The sequence below is a fragment of the Physeter macrocephalus genome, chromosome 17 (assembly GCF_002837175.3).
Source record: "Physeter macrocephalus isolate SW-GA chromosome 17, ASM283717v5, whole genome shotgun sequence".
NCBI lineage: Eukaryota > Metazoa > Chordata > Mammalia > Artiodactyla > Physeteridae > Physeter > Physeter macrocephalus.
In genome coordinates, this window is record NC_041230.1 from 26,104,552 (window position 1) to 26,125,913 (window position 21,362).

At 42.0% G+C, this 21,362-nt stretch overlaps 1 protein-coding gene and 1 long non-coding RNA gene across 10 annotated transcripts in view; one reads left to right on the top strand and one right to left on the bottom strand.

Moving 5' to 3' along the window:
• The window catches only part of FTO (FTO alpha-ketoglutarate dependent dioxygenase), a 384,589-nt gene that overhangs the window by 262,097 nt on the left and 101,130 nt on the right, over positions 1-21,362 (top strand). The gene's annotated exons all lie outside the window — the stretch shown is intronic.
• LOC114484030 (uncharacterized) lies at positions 6,113-19,311 on the bottom strand. Its single transcript, XR_003676502.2, has 3 exons — positions 18,973-19,311; positions 17,508-17,786; positions 6,113-6,131 (listed from the first exon to the last, which is right to left on the bottom strand). It is a non-coding gene; the product is annotated as an uncharacterized lncRNA (long non-coding RNA).

Below are 21,362 nucleotides of genomic sequence, written 5' to 3' on the forward strand. Positions count from 1 at the left end.
TTAACGTATACACACTACCATATATAAAATAGGTAACTAATAAGGACCTACTGCATAGCACATGGATCTCTTCTCAATACTCTGTAATGACCTATATGGGAAAAGGATATAAAAAAAGAGTGGACATCTGTACATGTTTGACTGATTCACTTTGTACAGCAGAACTAATACAACATTGTAAATCAACTATATGCCAATAAAAATTTTTAAAAATTAAAAAAAAAATAAAAATCTTTTAAAGGAGTAATAGTAGTCTCCTAGCCAACTCTTGGTACATTTTGAAGCTCCTTCCATGCTTGCACCCTTCCGGGAGGCCTTCAGTTTGCTGTCTCCTTGGGAGCTTGTTTGATTCCACAGGAAGCATTAAGCCAATGCATGTTTCCTCACTATGTCAGATCTCAGGACCTTAAAACCTGGCTTCCAGATTTATGATGCTCACCAGTAGAACTCCACTCACGGCCCTTTGTGCCAACAAAAGAACCAAACCTGCTGATTTCAGCTTCCTGTGTGCCCTTTATGAGTCAAAATATGAAGAAGACAGAAGCAGTCCCACCCTGAACTCAAGAAGAACTGGTTAGTCACAAAGCGAAACCACATGATTTTGCTCTTTTCTATTGTGTCTCCTAATTTTTTTCAAAATAGAATCTCTTGATTTATTCCTCATTCTTCTAACTTGGTGCTATTGGGGTCATTTTACCAAACAGTTGTGAAACAGTCACTGACCTTTGCTTTCTGGTGAGATTACTTGACAAGACTTGCTACCTGGAAACCAGAGTGGCTGAAAAGAGGCCTCTTGATGCGTTTTTCAGGTTCAATACTAAGCAAACACGTTAGACTCTGCATTCAGGCTCCCAGCAGAGGGGGTGCTGATGTGAGGGGGGAGGGGCTGAAATCCAAAGCGCCCTCCCCTCTGCAAACTGGGACTCTGTTTGCCCACATGGGCAACTTTTGTTTTCTTTCTTTTCTTTTTTTTTTTTTTTGAATTTTATTTTATTTATTTTTTATACATTTGGTAGTGCATATATGTCCCTGCCACTCTCTCACTTCGTCACAGCTTACCCTTCCCCCTCCCCATGTCCTCAAGTCCATGCTCTAGTAGGTCTGTGTTTTATTCCCGTCCTACCACTAATCTCTTCATGACATTTTTTTTTCTTAGATTCCATATATATGTGTTAGCATACGGTATTTGTTTTTCTCCTCTTGATTTACTTCACTCTGTATGACAGACTCCAGTTCTATCCACCTCATTACAAATAACTCCGTTTCATTTCTTTTTGTGGCTGAGTAATATTCCATCGTATATATGTGCCACATCTTCTTTATCCATTCATCTGTTGATGGACACTTAGGTTGCTTCCATGTCCTGGCTATTGTAAATAGAGCTGCAATGAACATTTTGGTACATGACTCTTTTTGAATTATGGTTTTCTCAGGGTATATGCCAGGTAGTGGGATTGCGGGGTCGTATGGTAGTTCTATTTGTAGTTTTTTAAGGAACCTCCATACTGTTCTCCATAGTGGCTGTATCAATTTACATTCCCACCAGCAGTGCAAGAGGGTTCCCTTTTCTCCATACCCTCTCCAGCATTTATTGTTTCTAGAGTTTTTGATGATGGCCATTCTGACCGGTGTGAGATGATATCTCATTGTCGTTTTGATTTGCATTTCTCTAATGATTAATGATGTTGAGCATTTCTCTCATGTGTTTGTTGGCAATCTGTGTCTCTTCTTTGGAGAAATGTCTATTTAGTTCTGCTGGCCATTTTTGGATTGGGTTGTCTGTTTTTTGGTATTGAGCTGCATGTGTGGCTTCTAAATTTTGGATATTAATCCTTTGTCAGTTGCTTCATTTGCAAATATTTTCTCTCGTTCTGAGGGTTGTCTTTTGGTCTTGTTTGTAGTTTCCTTTGCTTTGCAAAAGCTTTGAAGTTTCATTAGGTCCCATTTGTTTATTTTTGTTTTTATTTCCATCACTTTAGGAGGTGGATCAAAAAGGATCTTGTTGTGATTTATGTCAAAGAGTGTTCTTCCTACGTTTTCCTCTAAGAGTTTTATAGTGTCCGGTCTTGTGTGGTGTTAGGGAGTGTTCTAATTTCATTCTTTTACATGTAGCTGTCCAGTTTTCCCAGCACCACTTATTGAAGAGGCTGTCTTTTCTCCACTGTATATTCTTGCCTCCTTTATCAAAGATAAGGTGACCATATGTGCGTGGGTTTATCTCTGGGCTTTCTATCCTGTTCCATTGATCTATATTTCTGTTTTTGTGCCAGTACCATATTGTCTTGATTACTGTAGCTTTGTAGTATAGTCTGAAGTCAGGGAGTCTGATTCCTCCGGCTCCATTTTTTTCCCTCAAGACTGCTTTCGTTATTTGGGGTCTTTTGTGTCTCCATACAAATTTTAAGATTTTTTTATTCTAGTTCTGTAAAAAATGAGGGGCACCTTTTTATAATTTGCCCAAAGGTGCCAAAAAGGCTTGCTGAAGCCTTAATCAACAGTCTCTACAGCTCAAGGAAGAACCTCTTCTTCCAAGCAGGTTCGATCCGAAAAGCTGTCCATAAAACCTTTTGTTTGTAAATCCGAAGTGGAATGAGACAGCCACTGGTGATACAGTCTGTTGAGGACATAATTTTGCCCTAGTATTTAGGTTTGTTCTTATCAATAAATCTAAATAGAAAGTTCTTAAGTTCTAAATACAGTAGAAAGTTTCTTAAGAAACTGTATTTAAATAGCTCAGTATACAACCGGTATATTTTTTATTGCAATATTGGGGCTTTGTTTGTTTGTTTCCTGAAGCGACCATAACTAACACAGGATTAGATGCCAAAACTGTTTTCTGCTACAGCTTGGCATTACAAAATTCTCAGTTCCCACAGAGTCGTGTTATACACAAGTCTAAACAGAGTGTAGCCAGTTTTCCTCACAATGAGATAGCAGGGTTCTCCAGAGTATTTTAGGCCTGGCAAGCTACTATTAAATTTGGAAGTAAAGTTCTAATGGCATCTACAGGTGAAGGCCCATATTCCTTTGTGTTCCCCAAATCATCACACCAAAAAAGAAAAGAAAAAAACGAAGCCACTTTCCCCTGAGTAATGTCAGTAGACATGGAGGAAAACCTGAAGCGTTTCTGCTCTTAAGAGCCATTCTGAGCCTAATTTCAATATCGCAGTCCTGAATCTCATTGAAAAATTAAGCAAAGGCTCACCCCCACCACCCTCTATGATTCGAAAGCATTAGGAGGGAGGTATTGGTGTAAACCTCAACCTTATTCTTGAGGTAGGTTGAGGGTCGCACTCTTATGAAAGAGCATGGCACGCCTCAGGCGCACCATTTTTCTTTTGTCTGTCCAAGTTGGTGAATATGATGGAGTAGAGTGCTTTATGTGAGATTCACATTTTCCTTTTTCATGGGGGAAATTAAATTTTAAGTCATTTTTAGTAGGCGTTTTGTTCAAGTACCATAACCAATGAACAGATGAAGAAAGACTTATCTTGATGGTAGTCATGTGCTCTCATGTTATAATCAGAGGGGTTTCGGTGAAAAAGCTTGCCTTTAGGGGTCAGGAGGCTTCATTCTCTTCCACACCACATCCAGAAGTTACCATTATAACACCTGCCCGTGAGAACTTGTTTAGCCTCACTGGTAGAAATTCGCATCTTCCAGTGACAGAAGGCTCAGAAATATTACTCTCTTGGAAGCTCTGCCTAGGAAACAGTTTTCTAACTGGGCTTTGCAGCTGTTGAAACTTCATCACCTTTCACCTGAATCTCTACTATGTTTTGCAAATGAGGAGCCGGTGAGAAAGATATGCAGCTCCGAGCTGGCCAAGTTTTAAGTAGGTAAAGCTTGTAGTGTTTAGATCATAGCCCCAAACTACTTAAGGCTTCTGCTAACATGGAAATCAGACTCTTTACTGCTGAGAGATTGGATATTCAGATAGATTTTTTTATGAAGGAAATAAATATTTCAACATGCAAACACTACCCAAGCGGGTAGTGATGCTTCAAAACAGGGTCAGAGGTCAGGTTTTTTTCTGTTTGCTTTTGGGGATGAAAAGTTGAAAGGTATTACATATTACTACCTACCCTGAGCCTCACATGGTAAAACAATTACTGCTAGCTGGTGCAAAATATGTACATGCATTTCTGTGGTCAAAGATCCTGAGATTTCTCTCTGTGTTTTTTGTGCTCCTCATTATAAAAAATATATCATGAGGAATGATGGGGTTTTCTCCATCATAAGTGTAAAAGAGTCAGGCTGAAAATTCATGTCGGATAGTTCAACTTTTAACAACTTAATTTCGGAATAATAAGTAAGAATAAATAAGAATACAATGGATTTTTCCTTTAGAGAATAGTATAGTTCATTTTCATGGTTTGCCTTTAAAACATGCACCAGAGCCCTAGGGTACTGGATCCTTTTTAGAGCAGCCGCTGACCTAGTGGTCAGCCAGTCTGAGTGGATGGGGGCCCAGGATGTCTTCAGGCAAGCATAAGGGACGGTGGCACCTTGTTCTGAAACTCAAGCACGGATTCAGTGGAGTGGAATTTTGGTCATACTTGGAATTGCTAGATAGGACTTTAGAGCTTCTGAAATCCTTTTTTCTCTGCCTTCAAGTAGGGAAAAGTAGTACTGGCTGCGCAGTTAATTGGTGGTCACACAAAATAACAGAAATGGTAAGCTGGGATCCATACAGGAGCCAGCAGGCAGTGTCAGTGAGGGAAGCAGGCCAGGTGCCATGCGACAGGGAGTTGCGGGGACCAGGCAGAGCCAGGAAGCACAGCTTCGCTTTAAAGAGGACAACCAGCTGCCCTGAGAGAGTGCGGGCCCACTGGCGTGGACTTGCCAGGTTTCTTTTTTCTGACGGAAGCCGGAAATCCAGATTTTTATATGAAATGTACTTATATAAACATGTTGGCAACTAATTTTTTAAAATGTTTTTAAGCATGTTGAAGGCTGGAATTTACCTACAAGCCACATGTTTGTGACTTCAGCTTTCAAAAATTACAAAATGTGGAGTCAGGGGCTTAGTGGCAATACCTTCTCCTTCTCCAGGGGAAGTGTTTATAGGCTGGTGTATTCGGAACGATGACTGTTCTGTGGTTTCAAACCTTACCGCAAAGAATGCAGAGTTACTCTGAGATTGAGAGCAGCTTGTCACATTTACATCGTTGCTTTTTAATGACATAGGTCTTTTGTCAAGGCCAACTTAAGTTCCAGAAATGTTTATAGGGCAGAGCCGCCCTCAGCTTTCTCTTCTTACTGACTTTTAACCCATCACAAAGTAATTACTTTCTCTCCTCCTCCCTCCCATCAACCTTTGGAATGTGGTTATTCTTCAGAGTTCGTTCAGAGGCAGGACATTATTCACGTTTCCTTTCCCAGAGCCGCTAAGCATCAACAGAAGATAGTGTTTGTACCGCAGTCAAACAGATAAATCATCACTTAATGTGTGCTTTAGAGTAATGACTGGTTTAGTGATGATCAGATAGACAAGAAAAGACCTTGGCTACGTCAGTGATGTTATGACATGATTATTTTAATAATTGTTTCTTTTGGTTTCTTTTGGGATGTCTAGCTGGCATCTGAGTTTCTTGGGCACAGAGTGTAGTGAAATATGTTTGTTTTTCAGGGCAGGGAGGAGTGGTGGTGAGCAGTGAAATTACAGTGTGTCCTCAGCTACCATTGATATCCTTCCAAATAGATGAAGTTTAGTTTAAAACCTGCCATTAATTCTTGGCCTCTGGCAAGAGTGGTACAAGGTTGCCTGTTTGTTCCAGTGAGTGTATGGGGGTAGGGAAGTGGGAAAGGGCAGCAATTAGTCAATGACATTTATGACCGATTTATAAAATACAAATGAAATAATTGGTTACAAAATCACGACAAGCCTTCACTTGCCTTTTGCAATTGTGTTCTTAACACATTGTGAAACTTTATGAACAGTCTTTGCAGAAATCCAACAGCAGCCGGTCTGAAGAGATCAAGCCAAGGCACTCGACTTGGGGAATAGCTATGGGACAAGAAGATTCTCAAAGTATGTTTCCCGTCCTCTTCACAAATACCCCTCACTGTCATTTTAGATCCAGAGACCGTCTCAGACAGGGAGTCATCACAGTTTTGGTGTAGCAGGCCTAGCCAGGGAAAAGAAAAAGAAAATCTTTTAAATGCATGGAAGCCCTTTGAAGTCCTTGCTAAGATTGAAGTACAGGGTGTTTGTAGAACGTTAGAGAGAGACAGTATACATGTCTGTAGCCCTTTCTTCACCACTTAAAATGTGTGAGGTGGTGTTGAGGAAACAAATGCCAAGGTTGACACCAAATTTTGGCCCTGGGTGATTTTTCTGTTTTTCAGATCTCCTTTCAGATCCTCACCTCTAACCCTTAGTCTGTTCATCCTTTCCCACCTTTAGAGAGAGGACATTGGCTGAATAAAATGAAAAGGGGAGCCAGAAGCTAATTATGTGTTTAAAGGTATATTGAGGTATAATTTGAAGCTCATTTTGAAAAGAATTTTTCCATGTCTTTGTAAGGAGGTTCTCAGCTTGAAGAGCATAACCCTCAATTTTAGCAGAGATGTTCCATTTAGTGTTGTTTTTTTAAAAATTCTTCTGAAACATTTTAGACCCACGATCAAAAGGGCTGACTGGATCTAAGTCTCTTATTTTCTACACTCCTGAGCAAAATTCAGAAAAACTGGCTGGTCTAGTTTAGAGAAGAAAGCAAATGGTGTGGGGTGGGGGGCGGGGGGGGTATTTTCAAAATGCAGTCCTACTCAAAATCCTCTGCTTTTAGTGATAGACTGTTCTAATTTTGGAATAAGTTTATATTGCTCTAACACTCTAAAAGTTGTTTTCGTCTCCAGCTCCTTAAAATAACAAATCATCTCCAAAAGCCTGAAATTCCCTTTAGTTAAAAATGTGATTGAAATTGAAAAGGGAGAGCTAGGACTGGACATTACCCTGCAAATCTAGGTTAAACCGGGTTGAGTTTTTCCAGAGTCCACCGTTTAGGATTTCAGCCGTCCCAGACCGGCACGTGGTGTTTCCTCTGCTGCTTTGTGAAGACTGACCGTGTGTTCCCTTCCCCGTGCTCCTAAGCTGAATATCATCGCAAATGCTCTGGATCCTTCTTCGGAGAGCCTTTGTGTGGCACACAGGAAGGGATGGGTCATGAATATGCAATGCCTGATATGTAATGTTGTCTCCTTTTAAAACTACAAAAAGAGCGTTCTGATCTCCAAGTTGGGAGCTGATTTCTGATTTCAGCCTAGACAGGTCTGCTTAAAACTATAATCAAGCTGATTGTATTGCCCTGGAATTCTAATTTCCAATTTAGGGTTTTGCTATATAATCTCTAGTAGAGTGTGTCTAATCTTCATGAAACCCAGAGTCTTTATAAAAACTCGGTGGATTTTCTTCCACGGGTCTAGGCTGAGCTGTAGAGACATTAAATTACTGAGTAAATGAAGGCAGTGTTGTTATGTCACTGTCTTTTTGAAAGACCAACTCAAATTCTATATGCTGTAGCTTTGATCCTTTTCATTTAATTCTAAGTACACTTGTTATTATAGTAACTGTTGTTTGTATGTTATTTTAGCTTTTTACTTAAGTAGCTATTTAGCAATTTAAATGAAAATGTAATTAGGTTACATCTGTTTTACATGCATGTAATACCACGCAGATGTAAACTTCTATTAAAGCCATATTTTCTTTTTGGCAAGGAAAGGCAAAAACAAAATTGCACCAATCATTGGAGTACATCTTGCTCTTAAAATAAAAGAACTGTATATACAAAGCGCTACGCCATTATTTACATGGTGGTGAGAGTACATCACTTCAGTTTTTTAACTAAAAGAACAAATGGCTTCTATTTTATCTGGATACAGAGTCTACAATGACAGTGTAGCTTCCCCCATTCTGTGGGTTTGTGGAGACAGGGTTGCACCCATCTCCACATCATAAACACTGGCTCCTATAATCCCACGTGCTGTGGAGTCAGAGAGCAGCAAGAGTCTAACTTAGCTCTACTTTAACTGACTTTGGTGAAGCCACTTTACCCTTCTCTATTATTAAAAAAAAAACCCCAAGAGTAATAGTATTTTCTCGACCTGCCTCATAGGCTTGTTGTGAGGATCAAGTGAGATAACGAGTGAGCGTGTATTTTTCAAAGTATAAAATGTAATTGTTAGAGAGCATTATTAGTATATTAGTCCAAAGACAACATCAACAATAAGCCCCCCTCCCGTTCCCCCCACATTTTTGTGTGTACAGTGGGGATTGAACTCAGAAATTAATTCTCTTGTTTTGGGAGCCATTGCCTCTCTTACATCCTCTTAATAGGATTTATAAAACATCATCTCAGACGAAGTCATTTATCTTATTTGCTAACAAGACACAAAATTTGGACTGTCTGGAACCAGGTGATATTTTAAGAGTTGCCCATTTGTTCCATACATGTTCAGCTTTTCGGTGCAGTCATTTTTAATGGTGGTTTTTATAGCATCAATAAAAATATTTTCATATAATTCTTCCTTGTAAATATGGTTAAACTTTTAGGTTTCTGCTACTGGGTAACATGTTAAATAACTTAATGTACTTTCAAATTGATTGTTCAGTGCCAAGGCAGTAAGAAGCCAGGAGGAGCCAGCTTTATAGCATTGCTCTTTTACACTGGGGCCCTAAGCTGAGCTATGAAGGGAAAAAATTCCAGCAGAGTTTGCAATATCCAACTTGTTAAGAGTTTTTCCATCTCTGATTTTGAAAGAGGGAGCATGGGTTATATTGCTAACATCTCTCTCATACCTGCTTTAAGAAGTTAGTATTTTAGATGGCAAGGAAAGGAAATCTTCCATCCATGTAATGATCTCTGTACCATTTATTGAGCACTTACTGTATGCCGAGTGCTATTCCAAATGCTTTGTATATTATTTCATCCTTTAGAGCGAACGCATGGAGTAGTTACTGTTGTTATCCCTCATTTTTTAAATTATTTTTTGTAATTTACAATGTTGTGTTAGTTTCAGGTGTACAGTAAAGTGATTCAGATATATATCTATCCAGATAGATATATATCTATGTATCTGGATATATCTATATATCTATATCAATCTATATATATAGATATCTATCTATATCTACGTACCTATCTATATCTATCTATCTATATTCTCTTTCAGATTATTTCCCATTATAGGTTATTACAAGATATTGAGGATAGGGCTTCCCTGGTAGCACAGTGGTTGAGAATCTGCCTGCCAATGCAGGGGACATGGGTTCGAGCCCTGATCTGGGAAGATCCCACATGCCGCGGAGCAACTAGGCCCATGAGCCACAACTACTGAGCCTGCGCCTCTGGAGCCTGTGCTCCGCAACAAGAGAGGCCGCGATAGTGAGAGGCCCGCGCACCGCGATGAAGAGTGGCCCCCGCTTGCCGCAACTAGAGAAAGCCCTCGCACAGAAACGAAGACCCAACACAGCCAAAAATAAATATAAAAATTAATTAATTAATTAAAAAAAGATATTGAGGATAATTCCCTGTGCTATACAGTAGGTCCTTGTTGTTTACTTATTTTATATATAGTAGTGTGTATATGTTAATCCCAAACTCGTAATTTATCTCTCCCCCCTGCCCCATCCCTCATTTCTCAGGTGAAGAAATTGAAGTCTAGAGAAATTAAGAACTTTCCCAAGGTTATATAGCTAATAAGTGGTAGAGCTAGGATTTTAACCTTGGCAATCTGGCACCAAGGCCTAGATTTTTACCCACTCTACTTCTGCATACCTCATGTAATACTAGGGCTCTTGTTGTTATTGCTATCTCTTTGTTTTTACTGGTTCCATCATCCGAATCAAGCATCTGTGACCTAGAAAGACTCTTAAGAGAAGACTTCCCTTCCTCCCCACATCCCCTTTTTCCCAGTTCAGAAAACCGTATTTGAAAGACATAGGTGCCACAGAAATAAAAATAAATAAGACATGGTGCTTATGGTACTTACAGTTTAGTTCGTGGGGGGTTTGGGTAAGGGATATGGAGAAATAGACTGCCAAGGAGGATGGAATACATACTAAATAAAGATTCAGCTGATGTGCTTAGGGAGCACGGATCAGAGAGTCATCAAGGTCAGAGGAAGCTGCACTAGACCTGGGCCTGGAAGAATGTATACGATTGTGATAAGCAAAGGACACAGGTGGCATTTCAAGCTTCAGGAATGGAATGAGCAAAGACTTGGAGAAAAGAAAATGCAAGCTGGCCTGCTGCAAGAGTTAAAGCGAGAGATGGTGAAGCCTCAACCTGGGCACGGCTGGAAGAGCACAGCTCAGGAAATAGAATGACCTTGCAAGGGTAGGGGGATGGGATATGGCAATTGATTAAAGAAGGAGGGAGAGGGAGAATTTGAGGAGGTTACTGGGGTCTCCGGCCCAGTAGGCTAGTGGTAATGTTCATCATAAAAGGCAACTCAAATTCAAGAAACACTCATATAGTTAGAGAACCAGGTAGAAGGTTAAGAACATGGACCCTCTATTCAGAGAGTCCTGGGTCAGAATCTGTTCTCTGCCACTTACTGGTATAGTGACTTTGAGCCAGTTACTTGTTTCACTCCCAGTTTCCTCATCTCTAAGATGGAAATAATCTTAATACTTACCCTGTAATGCTGTTGGGGAAAAGCTAACAGCTATAGAATGCTTAGCACGGTGCCTCATAGCACACGTTAAATAAATGTCAGTTACTAGCCTCTTACTTTGGGTGAGTAGGCTTTGAATCCCCATCTGATAGATGAGGCTACCAAAGTCTGGGTAGGCAGAGTCACTTTCTAAAGTCCTGCATTCAGCGAGGGCTTGCCAGGGTGAGTAGAGACCTATGCTCCTGCCTCTTGGTGCAGTGCTCTGTCCTGCTAAATTCTAGGTACCTCACACTCAGTCAGTGTCAGGCTGAATCTTGTGGTGGTGTGACTTTGACCTTCTTTCCATAGAGGATGACGTAGCAGAAGCAGGTACTGTCTCCTCTCATACCTTTACGGCCGTTGGTTGAGTGTGTATTATGTGTCTAGTGTGCTATTACATGTTTTGCTTACATTTCTAATGACAGATTATAGATTTAAATGTTCTCCCTTTGCTTTCTTTTATAACCTAGGCATTCACTTTTCTGGAGTCTTTTGGGTCCACCAGAGGCAGTTGTATCCTTCTGTGTGTGCCCTGCGGAATGTTCATGACAAAATAAATTGTATTTCTTGGTGACTTGCTGGTACAGGAAGGCCACCCAAAGCGTACCCTCTTCTGTACCCTAAATCTCAGTGTGTGTCCTTCTTTTTCTCCTCTTGTGCCCAAGTTAAGCTATTAAGTAGGTAATACACTGTTAAACCCAGATCATGGCGCTTTTGGGAAAACAACGCCCGAGACTCATGAATAGTCCTCACTGTTAATTGTTAAGCTGCTTCTGCCGGGTGGCTGACCTCGCAGCGTTTGTGTTGTGACAGCTCGTTTGCGTGGATGAGGTGGATGCGTATCTGCCATGATGGCAGGAGTCGGATGAGTCTGGGAAGCCTGGACACAGTATCAGATCATGTTTCACCCAGAGAACAAGATTGATTGATGGTGTTACATGAGGGCTAGGTGGACCCGGCACCACTGTGCCACATGCTTTTTTATTTCCTCGTCTGCTCAGTATGCAAGTACAAACAGCTTTAACACAATTTTTTACCTAGAAAGGAGCCTGGGGCTGCACCCAAGTACATTTAACATATGAAAATTGAGCTGCTTTGAACTTGTATGTTTTTGATAACTGCTTGGTATGCTTCCTGGAGGATCACCTGTAGGCTTTTCTTTCCAAATCCTAATCCCTTTGATTGAGTGCCAGGATAGATAACTCTCATTGAATCACTCCAGTCTCATAATTCTTCCTTCATTCGGAGTTGAAAGGGAACAGCTCCAGATTCAATAGGCCAATCCTCAGATTTGGCTGAAGTCATTCAAACACTTTAAAACTAAAATGGTTTTGTGCTAAAATAGGGTTCAGATGGGCTACTGAATGTTTGCACGGACGAGTTGCTGCCAGGCACTGCAGGGTGGGGTGGAAAAGCACCCTTGTCTCCGCCTCCACCGCCGACCCCCCTCCACTTTTGCTGTCTCCTTGACCGAGGATTAAAAGGAGGACAACTTGGAGAGTTTGAAGTTTCAAAGCAAGTTGACATGATTGTTTTTAAACGTGGGCATGAGAACGAGCTAGACGTCTCTTCTTTTCTGTCCTCCCTGAGACCAGGCTAAACATTCCTGCCCTCTCCTCCCAACCCCCTTTAGGAGGAAGGAAAACAACCATGTTCTTTTTATCTTTACAAATGTGCCTGGTGGGGACTAATCTAAACCAGTTCAAGATGCTTTTATTGAAAACTGTTTAGAGGAACGGAAGGTGCTGCAGAATTAGAAAGAAAGTGGCATCTGGGCCTCTTTGCCGTCCTGCCCCTGAGCTTGCTGTCTGTCTCTGTCTGGCCCTGTCCCTCCCTCTCTCTCTCTGTCTCTCTCTCTGTCTCTGTCTCTCTCTCTGTCTCTCTCTGTCTCTCTGTCTCTCTGTCTCTCTCTCTCTGTCTCTCTCTCGAGGAACGGAAGGTGCTGCAGAATTAGAAAGAAAGTGGCATCTGGGCCTCTTTGCCGTCCTGCCCCTGAGCTTGCTGTCTGTCTCTGTCTGGCCCTGTCCCTCCCTCTCTCTCTCTGTCTCTCTCTCTGTCTCTCTGTTTCTCTCTCTCTCTGTCTCTCTCTCTCTCTCTCTCTCTCTCTCTCTCTCTCTCTCTCTCTCTCTCTGTGTATCTCTCTCTCTCTCTGTCTCTCTGTCTCTCTCTCTCTCTCGACACTAACCTGGATTTCTGCGGAGATCTCTGTTTCGAGTCTTTTCAGAGATCATGTTTACTCAAAGATGGTTCCTTTCTGCTGAACATCCTGTGTCTGTCCTATTTGGCCAGAGAGTGCTTCTGTTGGGAAAAGCCATCCTCTTTCTCTTTGTACCTAGTGCCCTATTTCAAAAGGAAGCCTGAAAAGTCGCTTCCAGGTTCTGTGTGTGATTGGGTCCTGCGTGGCTTATCAGGGTGAATGTTCCCTCCTGGGTGAACAATCCTTCCCCTTCTCTTGGCCACCAGATGAAGAGATGGGCCCATTGTCAGAGTATTGGGGATCTGAGGCAAGACTGGATTTATTCTCAGGTGGAACTTGAGGCAAGACTGGATTTATCCTCCCCTGGCTAGTTTCCCACTTCTAAATTGAGGCTACTTCACTAATCGTTGACACCTTACCTTTGTCAAGAACATGGTGTATTAGTAAAGTGAAAGATGTTATGTGATTATGAAAAAGGTCAAGACTGGAATCTACCCCATAAGGGAGGACAAAATGATTCGACAGTGATCCGGACAACTCCTCATCTGGACCCATTTTACAGTCTCCTCTTGGACTACACGTTCCATCCAGATCTGTACTAGGGCTTGACCTTGCCTCGCTTGTGAATTTCGACCCATTGATGGTATAAGTTTATTAACAGCCTTGTTCATTAGATCCTTCTCCTGTTTCTCCTTTTCTGTTCCTCTCCCTGAAAGGTCTTTATGACATTGTAATCACTTATAATTTTAAAGTGCCTCTAATAATGCCTAAAAACAGTGCTTGATTTTAACGAGTGCCGCTTAACCATAGAAGGGTTGTGTCTACATATCCCTGTCAAGTCTTTCAACGATACTTTGGAATGAAAGTAGAACGTTTATGACACGTTTTATTATATTCCTAAATGTGAAAGAGGATTCTAATTTCAAAATAAGTGGCTATACTTTTTAATTCTTATTTAGCCTCTGTAGCTGTTTTAATATCCCTTTTATGGTTGACTGGTCAAGGTTTTAAAACAAGTTCTTCGGGGACTCCATGCCCATTAGTCCCTGGCCATAAAACCTGAACTTGACTAAAATAAAACATGATGCCATGGAGCAATTAAGAGGAGAACTTTCAGAGATGACTGTGAATATGAAATGCAGTGATTTATTTTATTAATGGATTTGGGGGGAAACCAGCCCACCTCTTTTAAGCCCAACTCTGTGTATTTGGGGATTTTTATATTTTTAATTTATTTCTTTGTTTCTCTCAGGGCAATAGGGGGTTCCATAGCGGGCTCTTAAGGTATAGCAATCCTCCTTTTGTAGCCTACTACTTCTGAATATGAGCCTTTATTTTTTTTAGTTTATGTGGAAAATGGGGGTGATGTCACTTAGGAAAGCACTTTTCCCCAAAGTGGTTTTGGGAAGCAGAATCTGGTGAAGTGTTATTTTAAACAGCGATCATGTAGTAAAGCTAGGCTTTGTGCTTTTAAATAATTGCGGGATTTATGGGATCTATCACTAACCTGTTCAGTTTTATGGAAGGACAAAATACAGGTTTTCATTTCATCGGAGTTGCTTAAAAACCTAGAAACGCAGTTGACAGATATTTCTCTTACATGATAATGAAGTCTTTGTTTATTAAACACAGTTTGTAATCTTTTAGGAGTGCTGCAATTTAGTAGCCATTGAATTTGCAAATGGGATGGGCCTCTCTTACCTTTGAAGGAAAGAGTTACTTTTAATGCTTTAAAACTCTCATTGACTCTCAGTTGCCAACTCAAGCACACGTGTAAAATGTATGCGGCCGCCCTGTAGGCATCCTGCCCCCTTACCCTGCCCAGCAAACTGACCACCTCTCTGGTCCATGGCACTTTCTTCAGATCTCAGTTCTTGCACTTACACGTTAAGCATATTAGCTGTTTGTGTAAATGTTTGTCTTGTTCACCTGAAAGTAAGCCACTTGAGGGCCGAGGTGGCTGTAACTCTCTCTGTGACCCAAACTGCCACAAGGGAGAGGCACAGTTAAGTCTCAAATGAACACATGAACGAATGTTTTCTTGCCTGAGGAAATGTCAGGAGATGCCTAACCTAAGAATTTGGGTGGGCAGAAGCACTTTTTTTCCCACCTGTTTTAAAAGTTATTAATCAGCCCACATGATACTGCTGAGGAAACCTCATATTAGAGCTAATGAACATTAAACTCAGAGGTCATCAGGAGCTGGCCAAGAACCCAGGGGTGGCCAGTGAGAACCCTCGGCCTAGAAACTTGAATCTTTCCGTTTCACGGCCAGATCCCCTGGCAACCGCACCAGTGTTGTCCTGGCAGGCACACTTTGTTGCCTGTCCGACAGCCAGTCCCCCTCCCTACCCTGCTGCTTCACCCCGCTAAGAATCGAATTTCGTTCGGCTGGTGGATAGAGGGCCCTTAATTTCAGGGAAGGTAAGACCCTCTGCCAGCCCCAGGGGTAAATCAGCATTGGGGTAAGCAAGCCATATGGCATTAGATGCTCACTCTCCCAGCCTCCCTTGCAAGTAGGGGACCATGGGACAAGTTCTAACCTATGAGTTGTAAGGCAAAACCTGCTAAGGCTTCTAGGAAGGATTTCCTTGCTGGTAAAAAGACAGAGCCTTATCCTCTGCCCTTTCGGAGGCTTCCCGCCTCGGTACCCAGTGAGAGGACACGATGTAGGAGTTTCAACAGCCAGCTTTCAACCATAAGGGGACAAGTATGAGGGCAAAAAGCTATTGCGCTGGTGTTGGTGGAACGGATGGTCAGAAAGAGCCCGGATCCATGACGAACAACGTCAAAACCCCACCTCGGGCTTCCCTGGTGGCGTGGTGGTTGGGAGTCCGCCTGCCAATGCCGGGGACACGGGTTCGAGCCCTGGTCCGGGAAGATCCTACGTGCCGCGGAACAACTAAGCCCGTGTGCCACGACTACTGGGCCCGCACTCTGGAGCATGTGAGCCACAACTACTGGAGCCCATGCTCTGCAACAAGACGGGCCACCGCAATGAGAGGCCCGTGCACCGCAACTAAGAGTGGCCCCCGCTCGCTGCAACTAGAGAGAGCCCGTGTGCAGCAATGAAGACCCAAAAATACAGCCAAAAAAAAAAAAAAGAACGACAAAAACAACCTCCCACCTCCAGACTTCTTCTTAAATAAATTAGTATCCTGATGGTTGCAGCTTTTGAGAGTTAGTTTTCTGCTCCTTGGAGCAGAGCACGTCCTAGCTGATTCAGTTGCTTTTAGAGGGAAAAATAAAAATGAAGACAGCATCCCAAGAGGAAAGATAGTATAGCAGGATAAAACGTGGAGAAGTCTTGACAACATAGTAGCCGAGAAATTTGGTGGCTTGTACACCTGTACACTTCTGTTAAGTGCAGGGAAGACCCACTGAGAAGGCCTGGAACATTCATCATTCAAGAAACATCAAAGAGTGATCTCTGATATTCCTGGCACTGGGCAGGAGGTTGAGGATTCAGAAATAAAAGGCAGGTTCTGTCCTTAAGGAACTTTTGGTGTCTAGTAAGGGAGACCGGTGAGCAAGCAGGCAGTTAATAAGAATGTGATCGTTGCTCTCTTTTGCTAGGGGTGCATTCAGGGAGCTTTGGGAAGTCAAAGGAGGCCGTGGAACCGTGATAGGCTGGGGAGAAGGAAGGGTCAGGAAAGGTTTCCTGGAGGTATTAATATCTGAGTCTGGAAGAAGGAATAGGATTTTGCCAGGCAAAGAATGGTGGGGAAAGGAGAGAAGAGGCACTCAAGACAAAGGGGATGTGTGCTGAGGTGAAAAGGCGCGAGAGAAATGCAGCATTTGAAAACCGCACGTCTTTTGCCATATTTGATCTAGATCTTTCTCGTTAAGATTTGGCAAAACTGATAAGAGCTACAAATATTCTGTATACTTCTGATATTTGAAAATATTCTATAATAAATTTTAAGTGAACAAATGGGAGGTGAGAGATGAAAGCATCAAGTATAAAGCATCATTTCCCAATGCGTGCCCCTCATAACTCTCAGTCCTTGGGATGTTAAATGATTTTAAGCAGAGTAAAAGAGGGGAGTGGTTTCCATAGTCAAATAAATTTGGGAAACGTTGGGTTAAATAAAATTGAATAGTTTTCATCCCTGCAACAATCCCCAAAGCCCTTGATACTCCCGTGCTAATTGTAACTCTCCAAAAGGAGGCTACCGCCTGGAGCATTTCCCCAAATATATTTGACCATACATATACTCTTTTTTATATAACCCTCTGCAGAACTGAGGCTTTGGAAAGGGTTGGTGTAGACTATTCCTACAGAAAGCTCGACTGAGAAAGAAAGTATAGTTACAGGGTGACAAGTAGAATGGGGTCTGAGTAAAGGGAGACATTTCATAAGATGGAAGAGTCAAGAGCATGTATATATGCCAAGGGCGAAAAGCAGTGGTGAGGGAGGTTATAGACACAGGAGCACGGGCGCATTATGGAGAGGGCAAGCAAGGTAGTACTTGAGGTTATAAGAGGGATGGAATCTTAAAGGACTTCTGCCAGCATCTCTGTTCAAGATGTCAAGATTGTTGTAATGTGTTCCCATGTTCTAGGAGCAGATAGGACTGTAGATCAGAGACTACACACACACACACACACACACACACACACACACACACACACACCAGAGTCTCCTTACTGAATTTAGGTATCAGTTGCAAGCGACAGAAAACCCAACTCCAATTGACTTAGGTAGAAAGAGTTTAGTGGGTCACACCATCGAAAAGTGCATGGTAACTAGCTTCAGGCATAGCTTAATGCAGGGATTAACCGTATCATCAGGACCCATCTCTCCGCTCTTAGTTCTTCTTAGTTGGTTGCATTCTTCGCTTTCTCATAGCTCCTGGCAGCTTTGGCCTTTTCTGTTTGCAAGATGGTTGCAGCTCCAGACTTCACATCTACCATCACACCACTAATCCTATAATCGAAGAAAAACTTTTCGTTCTTAGAAGCCCCAGCTCCTTACCGTGCCTCCTTAGTCTGAGTGATTTATGAGTCCTTCCCCGAATCAGTCCCTGTAGCCAGGGACTATAAAATCAGTCAGTGTCCAAGCACCCTCACCATCCCCCTCGTGAATGGTGCTAATTCACAAAGGAAAACCAAGACTTCTGTATCTCAAGAGTGGAGTATGTTAAAAAGGTAACTCCCTCCCATCTCCAAAGAAAGGAAACTAACTCCCCAAACAGAGCCTTTAGATTTTACCCAAGACGATTTTAAATTCTAAATGTTGGAATGTGTAGGATCCCAGATCTGACAGCATGAATTAGATCCCTCCGTTTGGAGCACCCAAGTAAACGAAGGGTGTTGACAGCTGTCATGCGGAACGCTGACTGATGCTTACTGAAGAAGTCCTGCAAGAAATCCTCTTTAGAAAGAAATAAAAAGCAGTTTTTGAGAACCCAGCTTTCACCAAAGACCAGGACCTGTCAGCCACAGGCAGAAGTCATTAGCAGGATTTATACATGCCCCTATCCAGCACTGAGTCAAAGGGAGATACGCCAAGGGGATTTCTCTCTTCCGGAAACCCACCAGAGGAATGAGGAAGACTTTCCGGGTAAAGTTTCAGAGAACTTAATGCATAAATCCCCTTAACAAACACTGGGATTTGGGTTTGTAACTCATCCCTCTCAGCTTAGGTCCTGTGGAGACAGGCTGTCATGGCTGCCATGGGACCAACACAACCGAGGAAGAAAGGGGTAGAATTTATGGCAACAGTATGGAAACTGCTGAAAGCGGTGGCTTTTTCATAATGTGGCGCTGGACGCACTTTTGCTTTCAGGACACTTGGTAGCCCTTGAGCTGTTGCTAAAGACCCCCTGAAAACAGCCGGTGGCTGGGTGGTAAGTGTTGTCCCCTCTCTGTGATTTACAACTCTGTGACCTTCATTTCTCCTCTGATAGAGACTGTGCCATAAATTGGCCCGATTCTCCCAAACTCTGTGGCAAGTGAGAATGGGAAAGTCTGGATTCTCTCCATGTCTGAATCATAGAAGATATCATTAATTTGCTAAGTTTCTGCCTCACAAGGAAATTTTAAAAACCAACACACAGGCATTTCCCCCCGCCTCGCACCCCTGGATTGACAGACATTATTCCTTGAGGTACCTCTGGTTTGGAGAAAAGCAGCCAGAATTTATATCCAGACAGCATGCCATGATCTCTCTTTACCTATTTGTTGCATTAGATATAAAGTCAGAACAAATGGTGAGTCTCAAAGGAAGAGATCCAGAATGCAGCCTGACGAACAAGAGCAGGAATGGTCTTGCGTGATGAACGCTGTGCTCTATTAGTTCTTTGGCCGTGGATTTGGCCGCCATTCAACAGCCTCCGCGGCCAGCTTTCTACGTGCTTTTTCTTTCCTCCTCCTGTTTGGTTGCAAACTTATTTTGACTGAGGATTTACTTGTCACCTCATGTTTACATTTCAAGTTATTGCATTAAGAAAAACACGGGAGAAAGCAAACAAGCAAGTATATTCCCACAGGTCACCAGGCGTAGAGATCATACTCATATTTCAAAGAAAAGGAAGGGGGTTGGGCTGGAGAATGGAGGACAGATATATTTACGGGTGAAAAAAACCCTCCTAACTTTTTGGGCCCAAGTCAGATTCTGGATTGTGGGTATTTTTCTCAGCTACTGGTGATTCCTGGGACTGCTAACCAGGGGAGATTCTGGTCCAACTGAAGTTGCCATGTAATCCCACAGAATCATGCTACCATTCTGATTCTCTGACTATTAGTGACTGCAACAACAAAAAGAGTAACTCTGCTTTAAGAACTGTTTCCACAGTGTCTCTAGGGAACAGGTTTGCTTTGGTCTATAAATACCCCAAAGGCAAGCTGAGACGATGTAAATTAAAGAAATAGAGCCGGTGACAACCAACTCTGTGGTTTTATTTGATTTTCCAAAACACATGTCCATCAGCATGTTGTAGACAACACAATATGATTAAAGCAGGGCAATAATCACCCATGTATTGCATTTTAATTGGTATAACGTGTGATGTATAGTAAAGTTGGAACCACTAGGTATACTTTTACTTTTGAGCAATTTCTTTGATTCATCAGACTTTCTAACAACATAAAATATGAGTCAAGAAGTCTGCACTCTGAGCTGGGCTCTGCCCCTCATCAGCCTTGTGACCTTGGATAAGTCACTAAATATGTTTGGATCTCATTTTCCTCAGCTATAAAATGAGTGGTTTATGCTAGATAAAAATCTAAGTAGTCTTCCACTTTCAGAAAAGTCCAAAACCTTTTCTAGTCTCTGGAATTTTATTACTGAATACAGTGATCTTAAGTCTCTTTAGCAATTGAGTCTTTTCCTTTTTAATCTATGACGAAGATGACTTTTGTCTAAACTTTGGATTTTTTTTTGAAACTGATTTCAGTAATTGCATCATACACATTTTTTAACTAATTTATATTAAACAAGAGAGAGAGAAAAAAATGGCAATAACAATATAGTTTTTTCCCTGACATTCCGTTCCATAAGCATTTGCCCTAGGGTAAATGTGAGACAGAAGTCAGGAATCTGCCTGCTTCTCAGAGGGTAAATATTTTCCTGTTATGAGTGTGATTCTAACACCTTAAAGACGTATTCTTTTGGTGCAATATGGCCTCAAAACATAAAGCAACTGTTTGTTGCCTAATTGAACATTTGGTGCTTAACTGAAGAGCCGTATCTGTTCCAATGGTGGAGGGAAACCTAGCTGTGTTTGACTAACTGGAAAATGGTATTGACCTACAAGTGACAGGTAAATATATTTGAGTTCAACTTGGAGGGACTTTTGAGTGTAATTTTGAGTCTTCATAATTTTTGCTTTCTCAGATGACTTTAGAATCTGATAGCCCTACCCTTTGCCCTGCTCCCAAAGCATAAGGTGTAGGACTCATCGATAAAGACCGTTAGATTTCATGCTTTTTCTCTGCTTCCAATTGGTCTGAGAAATTGATAAGAGTGGAGTAAGGAAGGGGAAAGCGTGTTAATCCCACCCACTGTACTTTATGGCTTTGAAGACTACTGAAGTAGCCTCCCAAGACTTCATCGTTCTCAGTGTCCCTTGGGAACTTGGCTTTCAGCATGTGGTCACCAGGTTGTGCTCTCAGACAACGTGTAAGCCACCAGCTTCGTGCTCAGCCTTCCAACCCTGGTAGAATTTGGCCTCAGGAAGGGCTTCCTTGAGGCCAGATGATTGGTAATATTGTGTTCCAAACACTTCAAGAAAAAGACCACAAATTTCTACTTGAATACATCCTTTTTACCACCCAAAAGCAAACGAATGGAAGAAGACGAGGAGAAGACACCATCAGGAGTACTATAGTCTTTCTATCTGGTTATGAAGCTGCATGCATTTTTAACCGATTCTAAGCAAGATTATATATTCTACTTTAACCTCTTCATCCTTATATTTCCCTGGTGGCCATTTCATGGAAGGAGATTTCTACTGCTCTTGATATTTACATTACCCTTTACAATTCCAGAAGCACTTCAGAT